General features: G+C 45.8%; 1 long non-coding RNA gene across 1 annotated transcript; it reads right to left on the bottom strand.

The window, feature by feature from the left end:
- Positions 1–2816: 2816 nt before the first annotated feature.
- On the bottom strand, positions 2817–24889 carry LOC120098201 (uncharacterized). Its single transcript, XR_005496287.2, has 4 exons — positions 24650–24889; positions 17078–17189; positions 14346–14510; positions 2817–2890 (listed from the first exon to the last, which is right to left on the bottom strand). It is a non-coding gene; the product is annotated as an uncharacterized LOC120098201 (long non-coding RNA).
- Positions 24890–26206: the final 1317 nt, after the last annotated feature.

Genomic DNA, 26206 nt, shown 5'->3' on the forward strand with positions numbered 1-26206 from the left:
ACACTGAAGAAAGAAATTGAAGAAAATACCAAATGAGAAGACCTTACGTGCTCATGGACTTATAGGAATAATGTTTTAAAAATGGCCATCCTGCCAAAAGCAACCTACAGATTAGCAGATCAGTGCAGTCTCTATCCAGCACAATGCTTCACAGATATTGGGGGGGGTGTCTTATTTTTCATAAAGAAACACAGAAGATCCAGGGTAGCAAACAAAATATTTCAGAAAAAAATACCCCCGCATCCTTTATTTCAAACTAGACTACAAAGCTACAGCCACAAAGCCAACACGGTACTAGTGTGAAACACATTAACCAGTGGGAGAGAATTGAGGACCTACATGTAAGCCTACACCCCTACAATAATCTGCCCTTTCATAAGGAGGCCAACAATACACATTGGAGAAAACACAGCATCTTCAACAAAAGGCTCTGTTCAAACTGGACAGCTGCATGTATGATAGTGAAACTAGACCCTGATCTCTCACCCCGCACAAAACTCCAAGTGGATCAAGGACTCAGAGTGAGACCTGATGCCCTGAATCTGATAGAGGATACAGTTGCGGATATGCTTAAACTTTCTGGGCAGGGAAGGGACTTTCTGGGCAGGACCCTGGTAGTCCAGGAATTAGAATGAATGGTAGATAAATGGGATCTCACGACACTAAAGACATCATTATTTGAACGAAGTGGCAGCCTACAGAATGGGGAAATTTCTTTACCACAATTCAACTGACAGGTGCTAATATTTAAACTATACAAAGAACTAAAAAACTACACACCAAGAACACAAACAAGCCAATTAAGAAACAGGACATGGAGGAACTGGAAAGATGGTCCAGTGGTTAAGAGCACCTGATGCTATTACAGATGATTGCAGTTCAGTTCCTAGCACCCACGTGATGGCTCACAACTGCCTGTAACTCCAATTTCATCTGATTAGATACTCTCTTCTGATCTCATCAGGTTCCAAGTAAAAATAAGGTATACATAAATACACATACATACATACACACACACACATACACACACACACACACACACACGCAGGCAAGTTATTCATACACACAAAATACAATAAGTAATTTTATATGGGGCATGGAGGTAAAACAATTCTCAAAAGGAGAAATACAAATGGCTGAGAAATATTTTCTAAGTGTTCAATATCCCTTTACCATCAAAAGAATGCAAATAAAAAACACTTTGAGAATTTATCTTATACCAGTCAGAATTGGCTAGTATTTTAAAATATGATGATAAAATGCTGGCATGAATGTGGGGAAAGAAAAGATTGAGCTCTCTGCTGGTGGCAGTGTAAACTGGTCTGATCACTATGAAAATCACTGGGGAGGCTCCTTGGAAAACTAGAAAAAAGCCCTACCACATGATCAAGCTATCTAACTCTTGAACATACCCTAAGGACTCTATATCCTACTACAGAGATACCTGCTTGTCCATGCTTATTGCTGGTGTATTTGCAACATCCAGGAAATGAAAATAATATAGATATCATCAATGAATTCCTTATTTACTGATTATGGGATATCATTCATATGTTAAGAAAAATGAAATGATGAAATTGTCAGATAAATGGACAGAACTGGAAACAATCCTCCTGAATAAAGATACATTTTTCTCTTACATGTGAACATTGGCTCTGAATCTTTAAAAAGACTGTTTCATTTGGAATACTCATAGAGGCCAGGAAAGATTTAAGAGGCCACCAGGGGTATGGTGGCCTTCAAGAGACAACAGAATACAGTGAAATAAAGAGAGAACAGGGTTAAATGAGGTGGTGACAGGACACAGAAGGCAATAGGAGAAGAACAAATGACGTTAAAGAGTTTTTAAAAGTCTACTACTAGAGAGGTTTTCTGAAACACATACTTATATGCATATAAAAATATTTTACATGGAGTTACTCCATAGCAGAGCAACAATTCCCCTACTAGACACTATAGAACAAAAATAATTAAAAGTCCAGGACCAGGAATTCCTTAAATCTTTTGGAGTGGCTGTTGGTCATTGGGGTCCCATAGACACCCCACACGGTATAGGCTATTAGCAATACTCTTGGTTAAGCTCCAGGAATTTGATGATAAGACCCTATTTCTGAAGACACCACATACTTGAGTCACAGAGCATGGAGCTGGTCCCAGAAGTGTCACCCTTACTGGCTCATTGTCACGGTGCTGGAAGGTGCCATACACATTATAAGCAAGGAAAAATAATCGCCAATCTTACTCAGCTGTGCACCTTGTGAACTACAATATGACCAGCCTGGAAAGTTATGTCCACCATACGATAGTGGCACAAATGTCATGGGAGTAACCAGCCCCTTTCTGGTGGAATTTAAGGCCTGTTCCAGAAATTGGAAGCCATGCCTGGCCCCATTTTTGAGCCCAAGAGCCTGTGGCTAGACGGGTCATAGGATCCGGTGGATACCAGCTACTACTGTTCTGCCAAGTGAACTTAGTGTTGAACCAACTCCTAATGACTCACTGCTACACCCACAGATTAGTGAATTGCTCAGTCCTCATCAGAGAAGCTTCTGTTTGCATTAGATGGTAATTAGTACAGAGACCCACAACTAGCCAAGGTGCAGAAATAAAAGTTCAGGATTCCCAGCCCTAAACGGAATATCTATACTGCACCCCCCTCCTCCCGTGGCCCAGAGACCATTGCATAAGAGGGGGAAGAAAGAGTATAAGAGTCAGCAGGTAACTACAATGAAACAACCTTTTCTGCACACATGAAGTGTTCTAATTTGGTTTCCATTGCTGTAATAAAATACAAAACGAATCCACAGCCAACACCGGTGTTTATCTGGCTTATATTTTCATGCCATTGTTCGTCACTGAGGGAAGTCAGGGCGGGAATTCAAGAAGGAACCTGAAAAAGACAGAAACAAAGACCATGTTGTTTATTGGCTTGCTCCACTACCTTATACAACCCTGGCCCATCTTTCCAGAGATGGCGCCAGCCACAGTGAGCTGAGCCCTTCTATATCACTTTATAATCAATACCCCACAAACATGTTCATGGTCCAGTCTGATGGATACAGTTCCTCAGTTAAGATACTCTCTACCTAGGTGTGTCTATTTTTACATGAAGTTAACAACAAACGCGCTCACACAAGGACTCACAGCAGTCGTGATAGTTTGCATGAGACCCCGGCAATCTGAAGCCTAAAGGGAGAGAGAGTCACCCCTCGCTGAGGAGCTGAACTTCTGAAGCTAACAACTGCAAGTCTGGTCAGTTTTCTTTAGGAGAGTAACCACGCATGCTCCAGCGAATTGCCCAGTACACAAGAGTGTATGACCCCTGGTAGATGGACCATGCATGCTCCAGCGGATCGCCCCATACACAAGAGTATATGATCCCTGGTAGATGGACCACGCATGCTCCAGCGGATCACCCCGTACACAAGAGTGTATGACCCCTGGTAGATGGACCACGCATGCTCCAGCGGATCACCCCGTACACAAGAGTGTATGACCCCTGGTAGATGGACCATGCATGCTCCAGTGCACAAGAGTATACCGCATGACGTATCAGACTCAATGAGGTTTTTGTAAAAAAAAAAAAAAAAAAAGACATAAAGCTAGGTGGGTAAAAAGGGAGCATGGATAGACTTGGGTTAAATACCATCAACATACACTGCATAAAATTATCAAAGGATGAACAGAGATTTTAAAGGAAAAAATGACGAATAAGAAATTATCTTATAGACACACATCAAGTCCTCCCCATGTCTCCTTTTTCGGGAGTCCTGCTCTCCACACCAGATCCAATCCTGAAACTTTCTGGACCCAGCAGGTTGTAAAGAGCCCAACGGAACTTAATGAGATTGTCATTACTCATCTCCACCACAGCCAAAAGGAGAAGTACTACGTGGTGAAAATTTCACACACGCACGCACGCTAACCAAATAATAATAAATATCTCTTGACTCAGGTGTTGCCAAAATCAGTCAGTCAGAACACTGCAAACCATCCTAGAGGTATCTGATAAGAGCACAGGGAAGAGGGCAGTGGCTTCCCCCGCAGCCCCCACCAAACGTGGAGTGCAGTTGGACGGGGGCCATGTTCCTGGGCTCAGATTACCCATCCTAATTTATCATCATCCTCCTATATTCTTATATAAATAGTAATACAGATCACCCCGGCCAATTAATCAACCTGTAATTAGGAACTGACACCAACATTTACTACCATCAGGCATAATTTATATGATTACAGATGATTAAATAAAATGTAATTGAGTGAACGGGCAATTTGTTAAGCACATCTAGACACAGCCATATCACCTAAGGCTGGAAGTGTGGGAGTCTCCCTCCAACAGCAGGTCAGGAGGCTGGTCTTGGGAGGGAGCTCTTTGGAGGAGCCTGGGAGGGAGGGAGATGATACTGGCTCTCAAGGGCCTGGGTGGGGGCAGCAGAGGGGAGCCAACCTTCAAGGACCTTGGGGCACACAAGTACTCATATTTTTTCCTACATGAGGCCCCGTGGATTTTCAGAAGACAAAGGAAGGGGGAGGAAGAAGGGTCATTTAAATGGCATGCCCTAGAGCAAAGCTGAGCATACTGTTCTCATTAGAAGTGTGCCCACTGTTTGAGAGAAGGACCCCTACCTCCATGCATCCAACAGCATCCATCTAGAAACATTTCTCACTGTGAAGAAAGGCTTGGCTAAACACAAAACTGACGCCCAGCAGGAAATGCCCTCTGTCCTAGAGGGGTACTTCCCAGAGATACCAGAGACCAAAATCTGCCTGGGCTGTGTTATCAACCATCTTCTCTCCCCGCCTCCGCCATTCCAGCCATAAAACTGATTACAGGTGACTTCGCCTAAGTAAACCGTATTCCCGATTAGTGCACTGAGTACAGCAGCGTTTGGGATGCCAGAGTTAGCAAATGCAGAGGCATGGTTCCCAATTGAATTCCGTCTCAGATAAACAAAGAGTTTTAGAACGCATTTGTCTCTATGGTTCTTCCCCAGGAGAAATCCTACCTTTCCTTACCCATCCAATGAAATTCAAGGTAAACTTTCTTTACTCTTCCCCTCTCTGGTTCCAGCGCCAGCTATTCAAGGATCTGACACAGCGTTTAGAACAATGTTCAGCCACTGCATGTTTTTGGCATCCCCGTGTACACATGGATGAAATCTCTCAAGTCCTGGCCAAGTCACACTCATCTTTATGACTTTACCACCCAGCCCCACGTCCGGCACACAGTACAGTGTCTCCCAAACAGATTAACTAAGAAGCATGACGATTTACCAAGCCTCATGCAGCTGCTGAAGGGTGATGGCTTCTGGACTCAATCTCACTCACCAGCTCGATGCATTCTGCTTCTTGATACAGAATGGGTGGCCTCTGCTCACAGAGACTTACAGTCCAAATGAAGACGCAATGGGGCAGCACAAAGGGGAAGGAAGGCAGCACTAACAAGTGCCTGTCACAGCACAACAGGGCATCGGAGCAGAAAGACCGACTCGGACTGAGGACTAGGGAGAAAAATTTGAAGCGTGATCTCACACTACACACAGAAATAATTTTAGATAGATCATAAAAGTGATATTAAAATCTTTAAAAAATTAAAGTATGCCTAAGAAAGCTCAAACAAATGCCTTTTAATTCATGGTCAGGAGGCAGACAGCAGCTTCTTACACAGGACACAAAAGGCAGCAATTATTTTTTTAAAAAGTTGATAAGTCAAACTTTATTAAGATGTGTTCACAAATATCCATGGGAGCTTTATTCACGGTACACAAGCAGGTTCACATATATCCACAGAGGCTTATTCATAACACATGCAAAATGTTCCATGACCCCAGCATTATATCGAGAATTTAAAAAAAAAGGGGGGGGGGAAACTTGCACAAAATAGTGAGGTTCTACAAAAGACAAAAGAATCTGTGAGAAGAGAAAAGAACAAAGAAGCCTCATCCTCAGTGGGGAAGGGGACCAGGGCTCTAGAGAGGCAATGACAATCTGAGGTGCTGTACCCAGAGCCCCTGAGGACCCCAACACCTCATGGGATATGGTTTAGATGGTGATGATGATGACTGAGAGCGAGTGGAAGATAAGGATAGAGGGACTTTAGCCGTGCAAGAGCCCTGGGTGGACAAGAGAGATCTGGTAGCAACTTCTTACCTAGCAATGCAATGGTTTTCTCTACAAAGCCATGGAGAGGAGTGGATAGACAAATGGACACACATTTGTTCTATAGTTTAAAGTACAAGAAGTGAGGAGGGGATATGTAGATAGGAAGTGAATTATAGGGCATTTGACATTGTGGAAGGGAATTTAAAATGCATTTAGGGACTGGAGATCAACTCAATGTTTTGGCCAGGACAGTGACAGTGGAGTAATTAGACAGACTTTTGACATCCTACTTGGAGAAGAAGAATGAATTCGAGGAGGAGACATCAGGCAATAGGAGCTAGGAGCTGAATGGAGAAAGGAGAGATGAGCGTTGCCTGGTAACAAGCATAGCATTTGGGACACTTTCAAGAGATGTGTGGGAGGTAGAATTACTGACTGATTAGACAGAGGTAGAGAGAGAAATAACATCTACAATAAAAGGGTGAGAAATTACAGAACAAATGAAAATGAGAACTCTTATGGCAGCAATATAAATACCAAAAACAAACAAACAAAAAAATAGACCTTGTTTCAAAATGAGCAAAGGACTCAAGTAGACAATTCTCCAGAGAGTACGCCGATATCACATGTCATTAGCACTGGGGAGGTATAAGCTGCATTCCTCTGCTAAGGCCTGAGGCAGCTGGGCACCTGTTGAACAGAGGCAGGTGATATCAACAACCAGGACAGCCATGACTCGAGGAGTTTGTTCAAGACAAGCTGGTCTACTCTCCTCTGAGCTCATTCTGTGAAGGATTGACTTGGATTTCCCCCCTCTCTGGTCTCTCTTAATTTCTGTTTCCTCAACCTTCCTAACCCTTCTATGAATGTCTAATAAATTCTCGTCTGTTCAAATAGGCCAGGTTTATTTTTACTCTAAACTGGGTAGAGAGTTGAGCATTGCGGCTCACGCCTGCGATCTTAGCACTTGGGAGGCAGAAAGATAGGAGTTGAAGGGAAGCAGTCTTAGCTGTGGTTTTTCTACTGTGAACAGACACCATGACCAAGGCAACTCTCATAAGGACAGCATTTAATTGGGGCTGGCTCACAGGCTCAGAGATTCAGTCCATTATCATCAAGGCGGGAATATGGCAGCCTCCAGGCAGCCATGGTGCAGGAGGAGCTGAGAGTTCTACATCTTCATCTGAAGGCTGCTAGTAGACTACTGGCTTCCAAGCAGCTAGGACTAAGGTATTAAAGCCCACACTCACAGTGACATGCCTACTCTAACAAGGCCACATCTACTTCAACAAGGTCACACCTCCAAATAGTGCCACTCCCTGGGCCAAACATACACAAACCATCGCAGTGGCCTAGGATACATGAGATCCTACTTCAAAAAGAGAGGATGAGCCCCCAAAACAGCACTGTGATCCCCGGAAGGTGAAGATTGACACTCAAGGCTGTCCTCTAACCTACACACATATACTCAATCTTACATGCATATACGTAAAAGGAAACAAATATTTTTAAAAGAAAAGTTAAAGAAACTTGTAGTTAAAGAACATGTAATTCCAGGGTGTCTAAATGGACAGTTTCCACTGTGCTATTTAAATTGGAATTGTTTGCTGAAGCTGAGAATAGTCATCTTGAGTGACCTGAAGCCATTCCCTTGTTGCCTTGTTGGTGATGGACCTCGTCATCCAGTCTGCCCTTAGCAGAGGACGACAGTAAGTCATGAACACTAACCAGGGGCTCTGGAGACAGTCCCCAGTCACCAGAGAGACAAGTGTGGGTAAGACAGTAAGGCCCCTTCACACATTTTTTGACTCCCTCCAAGGAGACTCCTGAGAAATCCAGGAGTGTCCCAGATAGAGTTGATCCCTGCCTTTGAGCACACGATCATGCTTTAATACCAAACCCAGAAGAAAATGGAAGAGAACTGGAATTAAATCTGGCATTTATTTGGTAGGGCACACATCCCATTTAGACACCAATCCCACACACAGAGTTTTCCAAGACGCCTGCTGTTTTAACTAGGATTCTTGGATGTGTTTCTGCCTAGGCCAACCCTGGAGAGAATAATTACTACCCAGTGCCAGATGAGTGTTAGACATTATCATTTTCCTCATTAGACTCATAGCCTAGCACTGGAAGGCATGGCTTGGCCATGACCTCACCCTTGGTATGAGCCAATAGCTCCTGGGCAAGAAGAGCTTGTAAATAAATGTCATTGGTACAGCTTGAACGTGCATCCACACCCAACACTCAGAGCTAAGAACTTCCACCCCAGAACAAGGGACTAAGAGATGGGGCCTTTGGGAAAGTAATTATTTCATGAAGCCTCCTACCTCATGAGTAAATCAGTGCTCTTATAAGAGGCATAAAAGGACACACTTAAGAGTCCTCTGTCCTTCTGCCTTCTATCACCTAAGGACACAGTATTTGACCTTCTGCCCTATGAAAGGGCAGCAATGGGCGCCATCTTTGCAGTTTGGGTGGTTTATGGTTTTTTTGGGTTTTTTAAACATGTATAGATGTTTTGCCTACGTGTGTACTTCTGTATTATGTGCATTCCTAGTGCTCAGGAGACCAGACGAGGACAAAGGACACCCTGTAACTGGAATTACAGACACATGTGAGCCACCTAGAGTGGGTGTTCATAACCAACCCCAGGTCTGCTGGAAGAACAGCCAGTACTCCTAAGCAATGAGCTATCTCTCCAGCCCGTGCAGAGAGCCATCTTGGAAGCAGAGAGCAGCAACACTTTTGCAATGTGACTATTGGTAGAACTCTGGATGCTGAAGGCCTTTCAGACGAGGTCTTACATATAAACTAGGCATGCTAGCTGAAAGACTGGAGAACCACCCATCAGTGCACACCAAAGGGCAAGGGATCTGGTTTTCTTATGCCTTTCACAGAGCATGGAAGATGGTGTACCCAGTTGATAAGGTTCCTTTAAAAACAAAAGGCAGAGCTAAGGATGTAGGTCAGTGGTAGAGCACCCAAAATCCAAGTCCCTGAGCTCCATATCCAGCATTGAAGAGAAACAACATGGTACGCGCTGAAGAGCTCACATGTCCGAGGTTGGAGCTGGAGGGTTGAGTCCTCAGTGGTTAAGAGCATGCACTACTCTTGTGAGACTCTATACCAGGCTGTTCACGATTGCCTGTAACTCCAGCCCCAGGGGGTCTGATGACCTATTGATGACCTATGCAAGCATTACGCTTACAGTGCATGCATGCACACACACATACACACACACACACACACACTTAAAAATAAAAGAAAAAACTTAAAACATTTAAAATAAATAAATAAAATTATAAAAATATTTATACTCACAGTTTTAAAGACCACTATTCAAACTTGCTGTGCCAGGGTTTTGGTTTCTTCTAGAAACTCTGAAACAAGCTGGGATGACATTGTTCTTCCCATGCGCATCCATGTCTGTGTCCAAATGTCCCTCTTCTTTAGGGACATCAGTCATCTAGGACCATCATTAAGAACCCAACTTAACCCATTACGATGTCATCTTAACTTCATATCTACAAAGTCTTTATTTCCAAAAGGAGTTCCAACTCTCAGGACCCAGGGTTTGGGATTTGAACATTCACTTTAAGAAGAGGCCATGAAACATACAGCAAACACTGGCTCATTCCATTCGTTTCCACAACCCTGTAAATCCATCGTTGAGGGTGCTGACTCAGCAGGACACCCCAGATCATAATCTACCCAGCTCTCTTGGGTCTTCCATGGCGAAGAAATGATCCAGGTGGAGGATCAGAAACACGCACACCTAATGAACACCTTCCCCAATTTTTTTGGATTGGCAGCCAAAAATAAAAAGGCGGGCGGATTTAAGAAGCTACTCTGAAATGAAGAATAGCTGCCTGGCCCTGTACTTTCTGTGTGTTCCTGTGTAAATGAAAGTGAGGCCATGACTGCTCCAAGGCATGGCTGAGGAGAAGGATTTTATTGTAGATATAAGAGAGAGTACAGCCAGAGGCATCTGGTAGGGACTACACTGAACCAGGCCATGAGAGGAGGGGGATGAGAAAGCTAGAGAGGAAGAGAAGAGAAGAGAAGAGAAGAGGAGAGGAGAGGAGAGGAGAGGAGAGGAGAGGAGAGGAGAGGAGAGGAGAGGAGAGGAGAGAAGAGGAGAGGAGAGCGCAAGTGGACCAAGGAAGGAGCTAAGGACCCAGAGAGTGTGTAGCTGAACTGGCAGATTTACAGAAGAATCAGAAGCTGAGGTAAAGGAAGCAAAGACCAGGCTCTGAGCTACAGCGGTTTAGGGGATGGGGGAGTGGTAAGAAGTACTGGGAGGAGACACAGGTACAAGTGAGCCTTGTCCTGGGTTTCTCTGGGACCTGACACTGCCAAGATGATTTAAGGTTAATTAGTGACATTCTCCTTCCTCCTCCTGTGTCCAGGGCAGCAGGTTTCTGAGAGCTTTGAGGAGTTTATTTTTATCCTTCACACGGATAAAAAGACATTAATGAAACCATCTGAAACTTCAACGGGGCTCCGCCCACAGAAGCCAAGCAAGGGCAGGCAAGTGTGATCAGCCACTGATCATTAAATGTCCTCTTAGCAAAGGAGCAGCCTCAGAGTGGCCGCATAGGCAGGTAAGTGTGTAGAACATGGGAGGGGGGATGCTCCGTGGGCCTTGGGTATAGAGAGGCACCTCAGCTTATGAAATAACTCTTCCTCCTCCCCCTCTACACAACCAGTTGGCCCAGTCCTTGGCATATAGCACCACAGTATTATGGCTCCAACAATTTAGGTCAGCGCAATGTTTAAACTCTTTAGCGGCACCATAATCTCTGTTAATCTAATGGTAAAGGCGAGACCTAATGCTTAGTACAAAAGCGTAAGAGTTGGTAATACATGCCTCTCCTCCCAGGCTGCGTTCGAGGGCATGACCTCCTGTGTGAAGGACAGGATCTTTGGGATTGCATTTCGCCATTCAAATTCTATTCATTAACCTTCCTGGAAATCTCTCTACAACAGAGGACAGGGATTCAGGAGATACAGCCACCGCGATGCACAGAATTTGGACGGCCAGGACTACCATCTCCTCTTTCAAATGGAAGCATCTCAATGAATACGTGGCAAGGGAGGGGCTTAGCCGAGCTGCAGCCTTGTCTCTGCTTGACTGGCCAAAGGCTGGGTAGACCAATGGGCACAGTAGATGCTTCACTCCTGTGTGACGTCACCCAAAAGAGAAGGGTAGGCGAGGGACTCGACTCCCCATGAGAAAAACATGACAGAGATCTCAGCCTTGTTGAAGGAACTTGTTTGGCAAGTTATGACATGGCATTTTATATCAGTGCCCCTAACTACAGAATTAAGTGCGGCCACCCCTCTCATCTCTCTCATCCTCACGTGTTTCCCAAACTATGACTCACTGAACCCCAGGAAGGAGAATCATCCCCGAGAAACTCCGTGTGTGTGTGTGCATGCATGTGCCCTGGCATGTATATGTGTGTGTGTGTGTGTGTGTGTGTGTGTGTGTATATATATATATGTATATATATATATATATATATATATATATATATATATGCTCCTCCTTCCTTTGAAGGTGCACATGTGTGCATGCATGTAAGGCCAAAGGTTGATAGTATGTGTGTGTTACCCTTTTAAGGACAGGAGCTCTCACTGAACCTAGAGTTCACTCGTCTAGCGAAACAAGTTGGCCCACAAGTCCCAAGGATCCAGGAATGACAGTGCAAGCTCCTGGGTTGGGCCAGTTGTGTGGAGGTTAGGAAATCTGAACTCTGGCCCTCAGTTTTGCATGGCAATCACTTTATGTCTGTTCTGTCTCTGCAGCCTGGAACCCCTCGTGTAACAGGCTCTACTGGTGGCTTCCAAACACAAAGTGTTACAGTCACGATCTACTGTTCTCAAAGCTTTTATAGTAACCCAGACAGAAAAACACAATAATAAAACTTAAGAAGAGGGACAGAGACATTGTCCTAGCATGGACAAAACTCTTAGTTCAATGTCCAATTCCACGGGGGCGGTGGAGGGGGGGGAGACAGGGGGGATGAGGGAGGTATAAATCCAGAGTACAGAGAGGTTGTGATTTCTTTCTCAAAGCCACTGTTTACAGAGTTAAAACCCACTGAGACCCAGAACCCTACATCATGGTAGAAAACAACAGACTCCTGAAAAAGGTTCTCTGACCTCAGCATACACTGTGCTGTGAGCACACCCACACATATAAAGAAGTAGATGTGTAAATAGATGTTTAAAAAAAAATTTAATCCTTACTGAGCGCTGACACCATGTCTCCATTTTAACAGCTCCTCTAAATCAGGTCCTTGAGTTCTTATAGCAATTAATAAGCAGGTCATTAGCTGTTAAGTTTTCCAAGGAAGACAGAGAGAGGCTTCAGAAGGGAGGTGATCAGACGATGGAGGACTGGTGGAAATGTCTCGTCTTTATTCCTTAACTCAACTGCCAACAGGATTCTTACAGCTTTCATACCCATAGTTCCTCTGCTTTACTAGGACAATTGATAAGGATCAGCTGGGGCTGAGAGAGCAGCTGTGACCAAGAAGAGACCAGCATCCTCGAAGTGAAGTCTTCTGGGAAGTGTTTCCTCGGAGTTAGCACCCAGGACCTGTGTTCCAGAGACAGCCCGGAATGTACCTTGCTGTTTGCTGAACTGGGAGGTGTAAGAGTCATGAGACGGTGCTGGTTTTGAAGGCATGAAACCAGCATCTTGATGGGATGGTCTCAGGTAGAGACCAGTGCCTAGGGAAAGAGCTTCACATGCTGCACAGGGTGGAGCCCAGACATTGGACTTGAGTTATTTGCACTGTTAGAGTTCACTTTTCCATTGATTTGATTGGGTCTGTGCCCTGGTTCTTCCCTCTAGGAATAAGGAGGCATTTAATTTTTCCCCCCCACAGTTGAGAGATTGTGGACTTTTTAAACAAACTTCGAATGTTTAGAGAAATTTTGAATGTTTTAAAGAGACTTTGGACTCTTAAATATTTGAGTTTTTAAAGACTAAGGGACTTTTAAAAATTGGAATGTTTACTTTGTGATACTGATATAAATGAATGATCGTGGGGATGAATGAGAAAGGAAAGGTTATGGCTTAGCAGTGACCTGTTTGTGTGTCATTGACAAGTGGTCGGTTGTGCTGCTAGATTTGTGTCAATTTGACACAGCTAGAGTCGTCCAAGAGAAGGGAGCCTCAATTGAGAAAATGTCTCCAGAAGATCAGGCCATGGGCAAGCCTGTAGGGCTTTTTAAGTTGGTGATTGGTATAGGGTTGGCCAGCCCAATGACTGGTGCTATTTCCTGGATTGGTGGCCCTGGGTCCTCTAAGAAAGAAGTCTGAGCAAGCCGTGGAGTTGCAACCAGCAAGTGACACCTGTCGCTGGCCTTGGCATCAGCTCCTGCCTCCAGATTCCTGCTCTGCTTGAGCTCCTACCCTGGGTTCCCTCAGCAATAGACATATCTGGACGTATAAGCAAAATCAACCCTTTCTTCCCCAAGATGCTTTTGGTTGTGGTGTTCTATCACAGCAGTACAAACCCTAATATGGCGCCTGGATGCAGATACAAAAGTGACTCGGACTTGGTTTGTGTTCAGTGTTTTCTCCTTAGTTCACGACTACATCCGTCCTGTCCACTGTCTGTCTATCTGCATTGTGACAAGTACTTCGTCAAGGCACTGGGGGACACAGGGGCAAGGCAGCCACGGTCTTGAACTTCTTAGCGTTTACATTCTAAATAATTATACGAGTAAATAAATGTGTACCAAAATATAGTACAATAGGAATCCATCTAGGGGGAAGTGTAAATGACGGTAAGGAGGTCACCTCCTAGCGTTTAGTCTTTACCCTGAGCTCTGGTGGATGCGTGAGTGTTGTCTGAGCAACAATGGATGCACAAATGCTTCCTACAGGGAATCCTCTGCAGAGTGACTCTGAGTCAACGTACAGAACATAGAGAAGCAGCACACACCTAGAATCCCGGTTCTCAGGAGCCTGAGGCAGGAGCATCATGAGTTTGAAGGCATCCTGGACTACTACACAGTGAGATTCCCTCCTCAAAAAAATGAAACAGTAAAAGTGGCAAAACAAAACAACAGAAGGGCTTACGGCCAGCATGGAGCAGGACAGAAATGGGACTGGACAGGTCGGTGCGAGACCAGCATGTGCAGCCTGGCGGGCTATGTTCATGGCATCGCACAGCCAGTGAAGGGCTGTAACTAGGACGGCATTCAAATGCACCTACCTTTGAAAAGGATGACTCTGCTGGCTGTGAGGCTCAAACTGGAGGAGCGAGTGGTGAGCATGCAGGAGAAGCAGGGAGGTTTCTCTTCACTCAAACGAGGAGCATGGTGTGGACTAGGCTGTTCAGTGGAGTCATAAGAGGACACAGCAGAATCGATCATCTCCACTGGGGTGGGGGATAGGAAAATGTAAGCATATATTTTTCCAACCTACTTTAATAAGTGTCCAACCTCCCCTCTAGCCCACCACCCACCAGAGGTAATAGAAAAGTTATCAGGACATGAAGGGAATAGACCTGTATAGAAATAATTATTTGTGGGGGCAGGGGAGAGCAATCTTCGTGGTCAGGATATCAGCTGTCCAAACACCAAATATGAGTCAGCGGCTGCAGCCCAGTCCTCCCGGCAGGCAGACACCATGCATGAACCGGCAGCTGCAGTTCAATCCTGAAGAAACTGCAAGGTTTGCCAACCAGCCTGGGGCTGCAGAATCAACAAGAAGCCGCAGGAAGTTCTCTGGAGAGTTTCTCTCAGGTGTTACCACAAGCATAGCTCAGCAACACGGTGTAAGGAGAGCCGATACGAACACGACGACGTCATTAGCAAAGAATGGAGAGGCAGAGCAAAGCAAACCAATGCTCCCGCTCCCACTGCCTGTGAGGTCATGTTTATACTCCTTCATCAAGCACCCTTTCAACTGTGTCTGATTCAGCAAATCATCCCTTTCACCTGTGTGCCCCAGCAAAACGTCATTTGACATAACTGACTTTCCAAAGAAACCAGAAGTTTCCACTGCAGGAAAAAAAACAAAACAAAACAAACAAACAAACAAACAAACAAAAAAACTCCAACTTCCGGCGCCAACACCTGCAGAGTTCATGACGCCACTGGTAAGCCTGAAAGCACCAGAGAAGATCAGGCTTCGAGAGGAAATTCCAGGTTTGGTGGGACAGGATTTGACTTTATGAAGCCTGGAAGGCATCAGTGGGGAGAGCACATAGGGAACGCCTGCCTCGTTTCGCTTGCAGCACGAGATCAATACTGCAGGTGTACTACGCTCAACTTACAGGCAAGCAAGATGAGGAGCGTCTGACAGGCACGATACTTCATTGGAGCCCCTCTAAAGAGACCCTAAATGTTAACACACCTGGGTCCGTGCTTTCAACAGAGCTCGAGGAGCCTCTGTTTAAATGCGCTGAGGAGAAAAACCATTATTAACATGATCAGAGGAGTCAAATCAATCAACGCTGGGTTCTGTGAATCCAACACTGGGTGGAGTAACCTGAAGGACACACAGAATCAACTCTGCACTTTATACGGCCGATGCCAGCCTTCTGTTGAGAAATCAGCAGAACTTGGGTGGACTTGACGTCTCCTCTGTGCTTTGGATGTGTACTAGATTCTGCAGTGGTTATCAGCAAGGACTGTCAAGTACATCCATTCTAATGGTGAAAAGGAAACTGTTTCTCACGTCAGTTGTTCTATCAGCCACGACTAGGAGCTAGACACCCAGAAAGAGACAGATGGAGTTGCATTTTGTTTTGTTTTGTTTTTCAAATCAATAGATTGGCTCTTATGAAGGTCATGAATGCAAACTGTTTAACGAGAGGCTGATTTTTTTTTTTAATTCCTGGTAGACATTCCATAAAAAAAAAAAAAGATTAAAAATAAAATAAATAAAACCTCCTTCCACTGGAACTAGGAAGAGGCCACGACAGAGAGCTATATCCCTCCCAGCCATGGTGTTCTTTGAATCCTTGCTTCCAAAGGAAGGTAGCATTTGGCTTGTGGGGCAGGGATGGGACCAAAGTTGGCTGTGCAAGGAAGGACACATCTGGCTGCACGCAGATGAAGCAGGACACTGCAGGTTCTTCAGCAATGGTAGGAATGAGAGAGGTGAGGTTTTAAAAAAAAAAACCCACTCTGTTATTGCATCGGGTCTTCCAACCCAGCGGTGAAGTCAAATCACTAGCTGGAGGAAGAGTGCATTGAGAACGGGACCTTGTTGTCTATGTTCATGGCAAGCTTCCTCTCCCTAAGCCCCGCGATCAGTAGCGTGGGTCTCTGAAGCATTGGATGGAATCGCTGATATGCAACGGGAAGGGCTGGAACTTGCAGCCGTCTTTATGGAGGACGCTGAGTGAGATATTCTAAAACGTAGGACTGGTTTTCCCAGCGCCACAAAAGCAGTTTGTATGACTAACTACACACTAGCAGCGCCTTCGCTCCTAAGTAGAACGTGTTAATCAAAAGTTCTAATACGTGGCTGGAGAGGTGCCTCAGCCGCCCACTGTTCAGAGCCCCGGAGCCCCGGCTGCTCTCCCAGACGGTCAGGATTCAATTCCCAGCACTCACGTGGCCCCTAACAACATTGTAACTCCAGTTCCAGAGACTCTGACGCCCTCTTCTGGCCTCCTCAGGCACTGCATGCACATAGCACACTGAGACAGGCAAAACACCCATATACATAAAGCCTAATGAGTATTCGGGAAGAAGTGGGGAAAGGTTTGAGTTTGGTTTAGATAACAAGGTTGGGGTGTCTCACCACACTGAAACTGTGAGATGCTGGAGCTTCTAGCATAAGTCCAACAGCTCTTGGGCAGGCATTTGAATCGGGCTTTTTTGAAGAAAACAAAACAAAACAAGGGTTGTGTTCTCTGACTCTTCTGGAATCACCTCATCCGGCTGACGTGGGTGATCCTGTGAAGAGCTAGGGAGTTGGAACTCTGGGTACCTGAGGTCTGTCACTCGTTCTTAAGCAAGGCACTTCCCCTCCACGCAGCTCTCTCTCTCTCTTCTGATCTGGAATCAGTAAGAATGAGCCTAGTCTGTCCCCAAGGTCCATTCTAGAAACGGAACAATGCAGACCATTTGTAAGTTAAAAAGCAATCTCCCCATGTATTCTTCAGTGAAGGGTCTATATCCAACAGGACAAAGAAAAGTTCTAGAAAGACATGTCTGTAAACTAAAATCCACAGTTAGCAAGGCGGACTAAGGAGAGGTAGGGCTGTGGGCCACAGTTGGCCATCTTTGCATACATTAAGTCCGATCTAAGGGACTAGAGACTGGTTAGGCATCAGGCCACGGCCCACCAGGGAACTCCACCCTAAAAGTTTCTGTGCGTGCGCGCACACACACACACACACACACACACACACACACACTTATGCACATGCGCACACACACACCATCCTCCATCTTCCCAGAACCCACCTTCACCTCCACATGGACACCCCCCAGAACTGGGATCCCCACAGGAAAAGGGCTCTTTTGTTAAAAAAAAAAATTAGAGAGAAACAGTCCTCCTAGTCTCGGGGCCATTCATCATGACTGTAAGAGCGTTTATTAATGTCCTGTCAATTGCCCAGAGTGAAGGCAGCCTGTTAGCTGTCCTCCCTCCCTGTTAGCTGTGTGCAAACACTGGTGATTAAGCGCCAGATTTAACATCCTCATGAATATTTAAGAGGTTGTTTTTGAAAGTTTCCTGTCCTTTTACACTAATAGCCCCATTAAAAGCTGTTTACAAGCCAGTCAAGAGAGTAACTGCATGCACTTAAAACAGAGAGTGCTCCCCCAAGAGGGGCCCTAGACCCACGTGAGGATCAATATGCTGCTTAAAGTAAGACTGTCTGCCGGCCCCCAGTGGAACTCAGCCCCAGGAGAGCCACGGAAGGACCTGGAAAGGACCCAACTTGTTAATTAGGGCAGTGGGGTGGGGGACAAGCCCTCACTCCTGGGCTCCCTGCTCCCTTTTGAGGGGTGACCCCATCTCCAGTGACTTCATAGAAGTCGTTAGCACCATCCAAGCCAGAACGGACACCTGCCCTGGCAGTTGTCCCAGCCCTCTACCTCTTCTGTGCATGCTCAGTTGAATGAATCTCAAACAGCTATTGAGGACAAGGGAGGGGAAGCAGTGTGTCACCTCCTTAGACTTGAGAATTTCTGGCACCCCACGCTCCAAAGAAATGAGGGTAAGCAAGTCCGTGGACCCCAACAGCATAACAATCTGGAGTCACTCATTCCAGCAGTCCACAAGGTTTCGCAACAGTATCTGAGTTTTTTACTTAAAGAAAGCAATAGATTATAATGCCTTGTGTGTGCTGAAGCAGGAGGGAGTGCAATTCTTTTAAAAGTTTGTCTAGGAAGGCTAGAAGTTTGGAGGTCTAGAGAGCTAGCGTTGCCGTCATACATAAAGCGTATCTCTGTGGTCATACATAAAGCGTATCTCTGTGGTCATACATAAAGCGTATCTCTGTGGTAGCCCATTTAGCCTTTTTTCTACCAAGTTCCTATTTCATGTTTCCACCAAAGTGTCTTCAAACAAATCAAGACAAATATATAAACCGGAGAGCCAAACAGGCAGCCAGTGAACTGTTTCAGACCTGTGCAGCCCAGGGTTAAGCCAGCACCGGCTCACCCTCAATCAAACTACCCAAGTTCAATGCCAGGGGATCTCATCCGCCGGTAGTAAACACAGCCACTATTGGACTTTACGTTCAGCAATGTGACGGTTAGTATTGTCAATTGGACGCCTAGGAGCCAAGCCTCCAGGCAGGGGTGTGAGGGACTGTGTAGGACTAAGGTTAGCCTCTGAGAATGTCTATAAGGGATTGCCTTGACTCTATTAGTTAGTGTGAGAATGCCCGTCTCCATTGTGAGTGGGACCGTTCTCTTGGTGAGGCGATCATGGACCGTAAGAAATGGAGAAGTCAGGCTGAGCGCTGGCACACACGTGCATTCATTGTTCTCTGCTCCTGAGTAGAATGCCACAGGACTAGCTCCCTCCAGCTCCCACTTCTGTGACATCCCACCCAGGATGTGCTACATTGAACCTTGAACTAAGATAAACCCTTTCTCCCTTAAGTTGCCTTTGTCAAGTTTTTTTGTTTGTTTGTTTGTTTTTTACCTCTACCACAGAAAAGAAATGAAGACAGTAAACTTAACCATCATCTAAGTTATACTAAATAGTCGAAGCTTAGACCCTCTGTAGCCCTGGACACTTTGTCTCCTATACCCAAGGGGTAAAAATGTTCTGTGTGCTGTCCACTATGCTGGCAACTGGCTCTCCCAACTCTATGGACAGTAACAGTGCTTCTGCAATCTGAAATCTGCTGTGGAGGGAGGCTTGCCCTATAGAAAAGGCAAATGCTACAGACTGGTTCCTTCCCTCCCTCCACATACAGAAGTACTTGCCTCACATCCTCAGGGGCACACTTCAGGCCTTTGAGAATCAAAAGTATGGATACACACACATACAGAGAGAGAGAGAGAGAGAGAGAGAGAGAGAGAGAGAGAGAGAAGCTGTCAGGTGCCAGTTCCCTGCCTTATCCTGCTCCTAGCTGTGTGACCTCAGGTTTCTTCCCTCAGGACTGCATGCCCACCAAAGCCAGTCCCAGTAATATACTATCTGATTCTATGAGCCTTCTTTTAGACAAACATGGAGGCATGACATCAGGCTGAGTCAGACCATAGCCCAAGAGTCTCTCCTACTGTCACTTTCTTCTGCCTGAAATTGGCTGTGGGTATGAGAATTTCTGAAATTCCAGGTGCTGCCTGAAAAGCAAGACCCTCGGAGATCTCTCTGGTAAGTCTTCAGTATTCGGACCCAGTGTCTTGCAGAGTAAAGCTCTGGAAAGGAAAGTCCTCTGGAGTTGGACCTTGAGCTCTTGTCCTGATTCTCCGTCTCTGCTAAGCTCGAACAAGTTACTTGGCATTCTTTTTTTTTTTTTTTTTTTTGGTTCTTTTTTTCAGAACTGGGGACCGAACCCAGGGCCTTACGATTCCTAGGCAAGGGCTCTGCCACTGAGCCAAATCCCCAACCCCGTTACTTGGCATTCTTAAGACCTACTTGTGTGAACCATTCTAGGTTGGCAGGTGAGTACGGCCTTTCTGGGACCACTCAAGTGGTATTTATCTGAATAGGTTTCCCCTTTATAACTCCTCCGCAGCCTCCTCGTGTCATTCCAGCAGAACCTATGACCAGTCTAGTGTCTACGAGTGAGGATGTTTGCTCTCAAGAGCTGGAGGCAATCAGTGTTTCCACTACAGGGACACAGATAAGCGGAACAGAATGAACTCGTCAGACGAAAAAAAAAAATACAGTTTATCAAGGCAGTAGAGTTAATACGCACACCAGCATGGGTCACTCTCAAAAAAGTGGGGACCGGGTTGGGTATTTAGCTCAGTGGTAGAGTGCTTGCCTAGGAAGCGCAAGGCCCTGGGTTCGGTCCCCAGCTCTGGAAAAGAAAAAAAAGAAAAAAAAAGAAAAAAAGTGGGGACCGGAAGGACAGACCAGAATGAAACCGTAGCACATGGCCACATGTTGTGCCTACAACTGCACACACTAAGAATAAAAAACACCTTTCACAAACGCATGCACAAATTACGAGATGAACTTTGGACATGAGAATGGTTGCCAGGATGCATAAAGGGAAAAGGGAACGGAGGGAGATGAAGGAAAATAAGAAAAGATTTCTCGTGAACGTCCCGTTGATTATCACAGGAGAGAGAACAGCTATAAGCAACAGTGCCAGTCTTCCGTGTGCTGAGAAGTGTGACTAACTCTGCCCTCTAAACCTGAGTTCATTCAGTAAGGCTGCATGGGTAACATGTGTGACGGTTATTTGTGCACTGCGAAATGTTATTCGAATAGGTCACTATTTCTTCATCTTTATAGCCTGGGTTGGAAATGGCAATCGGGAAGGAACGGGTTAGGTAAGAAGTGGGGAAAGGGGTCCCCTCTTTCTATCTTGGTAAATGAATCAGCGAAGCATTTAAAGTTCATTAAATAGGATTCTGTACGTTTCACGCTCATAACCAAAACTCATGGCCAATTTCACCCTCCCTCGGAGTTGTGCCTCTGCAGTAAACATCGTCATTTGTCCGGGTTCAGCCTCTCCCCGCTTTCTTAGAGGTACAGTACCCACCATCGTTCAGACAGCAACATGTCTCTGTCCAGAAACTCAACTGTAATTAATCACCCAGTATAGTACTATCAGTTCAACAGCTAGTGTGTGGGGGTAGGGGAGATCTTGATTTAGAAAGCAATGTTATAGGGAGTTCGCTTAATGGGAATTTTGGAGAATGCTTTTCCCTGGAGAGAGTTAGGATTGCTTCCTTCTCTCTTAAAATGAAGATTCTCTCTTTGGAGTTGAGGCTACTACTTTTGACCATGAAGTGACAAGCCCAAGAACAAAGCTAATGTGCCAGGGTCACACCGAAACTGTACCAGGCAGTTCCTCAATGACTCCAGGGAATCTACCAAACCTAAAACCCCTTAGTCAGGTAGCCGTGTGCCTCAGTTAGGATTTTGTTTCCACACTAGCTACTCTTAGATGTTTTTGCAGCTACACACATCTCAGCGGATATTGTGTCTAAGTTGCCATGTGTCCTTGGAAGGGGATCTCCATTCCCACACTCTTCCTATAAGCAAAGCTGTCCCCTTCCCAGCTTATGGTCCCCCTGAACCCTGCATCTAGAAGACTACCAAGCAGAGACCTGTGGCTTACCCAGGTGATGCCCGTGCATATCGTGAGTGGCCTTGGGAGAGCCCATCTAGATGGAGTGAAGCAGAATGACTCTGAACATTTCCATACATCTAGTTCCACTTTTGAGCCAAAAGTCAGAGAGGTGCCCAATGAGGACAGATGTGGGCAAGAGAGAAGGCTCTGAAGCCATGTGAGAATTGCTCGAAATGCCAGAAATAAATATTGGACTTCTTCTATGTCTTCATACTGGGCCAATGGACTCAAGTTAAGAGGGCCAATTTTAACCTGATGCTCCTAATTAGAGTTACCCTAGCCAAAATAGCTTCTTACATATGGCTGAGTTTCTGAGTCCTTGCTGTGTCCAAATGAGAGAAAACATTCATCGAGTACCACACATCTCTAATGTTCCGTCCAAGCCCTAATTTCTAAAATTGTGGAATTAATCCTTTTACTAAAATAATTGTGCAAATTATCTTCACGGTCATAATTTGGTGCATACAGGAGACATTAAGACCATGCAGCCTGAAGAATCTGAAGCCATTAAAGATTCCCTTCCCGGGTTGGGGATTTAGCTCAGTGGTAGAGCACTTGCCTAGCAAGCGCAAGGCCCTGGGTTCGGTCCCCAGCTCCGAAAAAAAAAAATTCCCTTCCAGGCTTAAGGAGATGGATCAGTGGTTAAGAGCACTTGCTGCTCTTTCAAAGGACTCAGGTTCAATTCCCAGCACCCACATGGCAGCTTACAACTGTCTGTAACTCTAGCCCCAGAGGATCCGATGCCCTCAGGCTTCTGTTGGCATCTGACGTGGATATAGCACGTAAACAAGCAAGCAGGTAAAACATCCATTCACACAAAATAGTTATTTTTCAAATAAACATTAAAAATGTCTCTTGCAATGCTGTATATGTTGGAGTGTGGTTGGATGTGGTAACTTCCTTTGAAAACTGGAAACACAATCTAAGTGTGATACACTAATCATGCCTCTTTGGGAGCATGCATTCAAACCTATCTGCACATCCATGTTCATGGCAGCTTTGTCTACAAGAGACATGAGTGGAAGCAACCTAAGTGTCCACCAGTAGGTGAACGGATGAACGAAAAAGAGAAATATTGTTTGACCTTTAAAAAGAAAGAAAGGAGTCCAGGCATGGTGGTGAGCACCTTTAATACCAGCACTCAGGAGGCTGAGTCAGGCAAATCTCTGTGAACCTGAAGCCTGTTTGCTTCACAAATCAAGTTCTAGGCCAGTCAAGACTGTGTAGTAAGACCCTGTGAAACAAAAGGAAGGGAAGGAAGGAGATAGAGGGAAATAGAGAGAAAGGAAGAGAGAATGGAGAGAGGGAGGGAGGGAGGGAAGGAGAGAGGGAGGGAGGGAGGCAGGGGGAAGAAGAATTATAGCTCTGACCTGTTGGTCAAGTGTTTGACACACACGAGTATGAGGAACTGAGTTCAATTTTTAACAACCACGGTCAGTTCGTGCAATCCTAGTACTGGGAAGACAGAGACAGGAGGATCCCTGGGGTTTGGTGACAACCCAGTCTAGCTGAACTAATGAGAGTTCACTGAGAGACCCTGTCTCAAAACAAAAAGGTGGAAGGACTGTAAAAATGGCTCAGAAGTTAGGTTCACATACTGTTCTTACAGAGGATCCAAGTTCAAGATGTGGCACCCAAGTTGGGTGGCTCACAGCCACCTGTACTTCCAGATCCAGGTGATCAAACTCCCGCTTTGAATTCTGAGGGCACTTGTGCTCACATGTACGTACACACACACACACACACACACACACACACACACACACACACACACACACGGGGAAAGTTCTTATACAGGAGGAATAAGCCTCAAAGACACTACACTGAACAAGATAAACCTGTCATAAAAGGACAAACAGTGCATGGTGCCAGTTGCAAGGAGGGACCTGAAGGGGAGGAGAAGCAGAAGGGTGGTTGTAGAAGCTGGGAAAGGTAGAGGTGCGGGGCTTGACTTATTGAAGATGAAGTTTTAGCTACAAGAGGAAGAGTTCTAGGGAGCCACTGCACAATATGAATGCAGTTCACTACAAAACGGTCCTTCCAAACTTTGCAATCTTTGCAATAAACTCTAGGTTAGGTGTGTGTCCCACAGGCCTTGTAAACAGACGCAGCCATTAAGCGTTTCCTAGGAAGCAGACCCAGGAGGTCTTTTCTCCACAGCCCAAGGTTCAAGGACCACCCTTCTCCATCCCCCATCCCCCATAAAAAGGCAAGCTCACTCTCACAGTACCAAAGAGGAGGGGGCAGCATGTGCAGCCGCTGCCCAGAGTGGAGTCCTGTTTTGGAGATCAGCCCACCCCCATGGATGACTGCTCTGACGCCCTGCTGTCCGCATCCCTCTCAACAGAAAGAACTGTGAAGAGGCGCCCGATTGAGGGAGTTGCGTTTGACATCACCCATGTCATCCTCTCCATCCTCAAAGGCAGAAGAGGGGAATCGCTCTACCCAAGACCTCACTGGGTCTTAGTGACAGTAAAGACCAGAACGAACCATCAGAGCTTCAAGAACCGGCCCCTCCCCTCTCTCGCAGGTAGGTCGGAGGGAGTATTATTTAGCGTTGCTAAAGAACTTCCTATTCACAAAGTGCTTTGGGCTCATCTATTATTCACGCACTAATGAGAATGCTTAGATTGGGCCTTTTCTCCAAGGAGCTCAGAGCACTTTGTAAATGTTAACTCATTCACCCACTGAGTCCCAGCGGGGCCCCGCAGAAATCCTCACCCCTTGGCTCTGCACTTGGTAAAGGCAAAGCCCAGCAAAGATTGCAAGGAAGCTAGAAAGCAAACCTGGAGGCAGGACGGGCTGCTCCTCCTCTCTCCACCTTCTGCCTACCGGTACCTAAACACCAGAATCTAATGAGTTGTTTCTCTGTGGCTGTACAGCAGGCCTGGAAACACAGGAGCAGGACTTTAGTTCTAGAAGGAGGATGTTTTCTGGGAATAACAGCCCTCAGTACTGAGCACTCATCCTACAGCAGATCCCTAAGTCCTCAACTGTCTTAATGAATCCTTGGTCTTTGTGACTTCACAGGGATTGTTGCCTGAATGGGCACCAATTCTAGGTATGGACAAGAATTCTGGCTTCATTCTGCTGCTGTGATTATCCATTCTGACCAAAAGCACCTGTGTTTATTTCGGGTTACACTTCCAGTCCATAGTTCAATGAAGGGGAAGCCGAGGCAGGAACCCGAAGCAGAAACCATGGAGACATATCGTTTACTGGCTGCATCATTGCCGTATGCTCAGATAGCTCTCTCAAACAGCCTAAGATCACCTGCCCAGAGATGGTGTCGCTGATAGTGGGCTGGTAATTAATAAACTCTTCATTTGGGGTTTTCTCTTCCTTCTAAGCTGTATCCTGATCCTTATCAGGATAGCAAGTTAGGCAGCTTTCCTGAGGCTACCCCTAGTCAGATTGTGACTGGAACTCACTTCTAACACCAGGGCCTGAGCAGTACCTGAAGCATGGACTCTTCTCGGTGTTAAGGAGCATACATGGCAGAAACCATTGTCTAGTAATGGTGCAAAATCCCATTCTTGGGGAAAGCTACTCACCAAAGTCAATAGGAAGACAGAGGGTAAGGACATTCAATGGGTACATTTACACCATGGTGTTTGGTGGCTTGCTCTAGAGTAGGACTGCCAACGCCACAATATAGCTGCTCTTTTCATGAGTGTTCATTCTTTCAACCGTAGCCCAGTGTCCCCATCTGTATTTCAGTCCTATAGTGATGTGATGCCCAACAGAGCAAGTGCCAGGTCATTGCTGGGATAAAAGGGGGAACGTGGCTTCACGAGAAACCTTAACGCTCATCAAATGGCCTGATTGTCAATGATTTTGTTACTCTACTTCTAAGGCTATCAATGCAAGTCGTACGTTTCATTCAGAAAACTTATACTGCACCCCCTCACCCCCCACAATAAGAAATAAACGATCTGCAAGTGTTAATTGAATGTCCCTGGTAGTGTGAAGATAGTGGAGAGTTCTGAAGTCACCCAGGAGGTAATCTTGTGCTCCCTGAGTTGACCTTTCAGGTTAAATGCATGATGGAGACACCAGAGGTGACAAATGGAGATCCAAGGCAAAGGTACAACAAGACTGGGGGTTACTCTATAGTGCAGTGGGGGGAGGGGCTGGAAGGCTTGGTAGAGGACGTGGCAACTGAATAAGACCTAAAGGGATGGGCAAGCATGGCTAGGCAGGAAGGAAGATACTCACACTGAGAAAGCATACAGAGACAAGGCAGGGCAGTGAGCATGCTCTAGGGGCAGAACAGGCAAAGAACCGAGCCAGGCTCCGGGACACATAGCGGAGCCCTTCCTGGGCAGTTGTGGAAGTGCCAC

The sequence above is a fragment of the Rattus norvegicus genome, chromosome 18, assembly GCF_036323735.1.
Source record: "Rattus norvegicus strain BN/NHsdMcwi chromosome 18, GRCr8, whole genome shotgun sequence".
NCBI classification, from domain to species: Eukaryota; Metazoa; Chordata; class Mammalia; order Rodentia; family Muridae; genus Rattus; species Rattus norvegicus.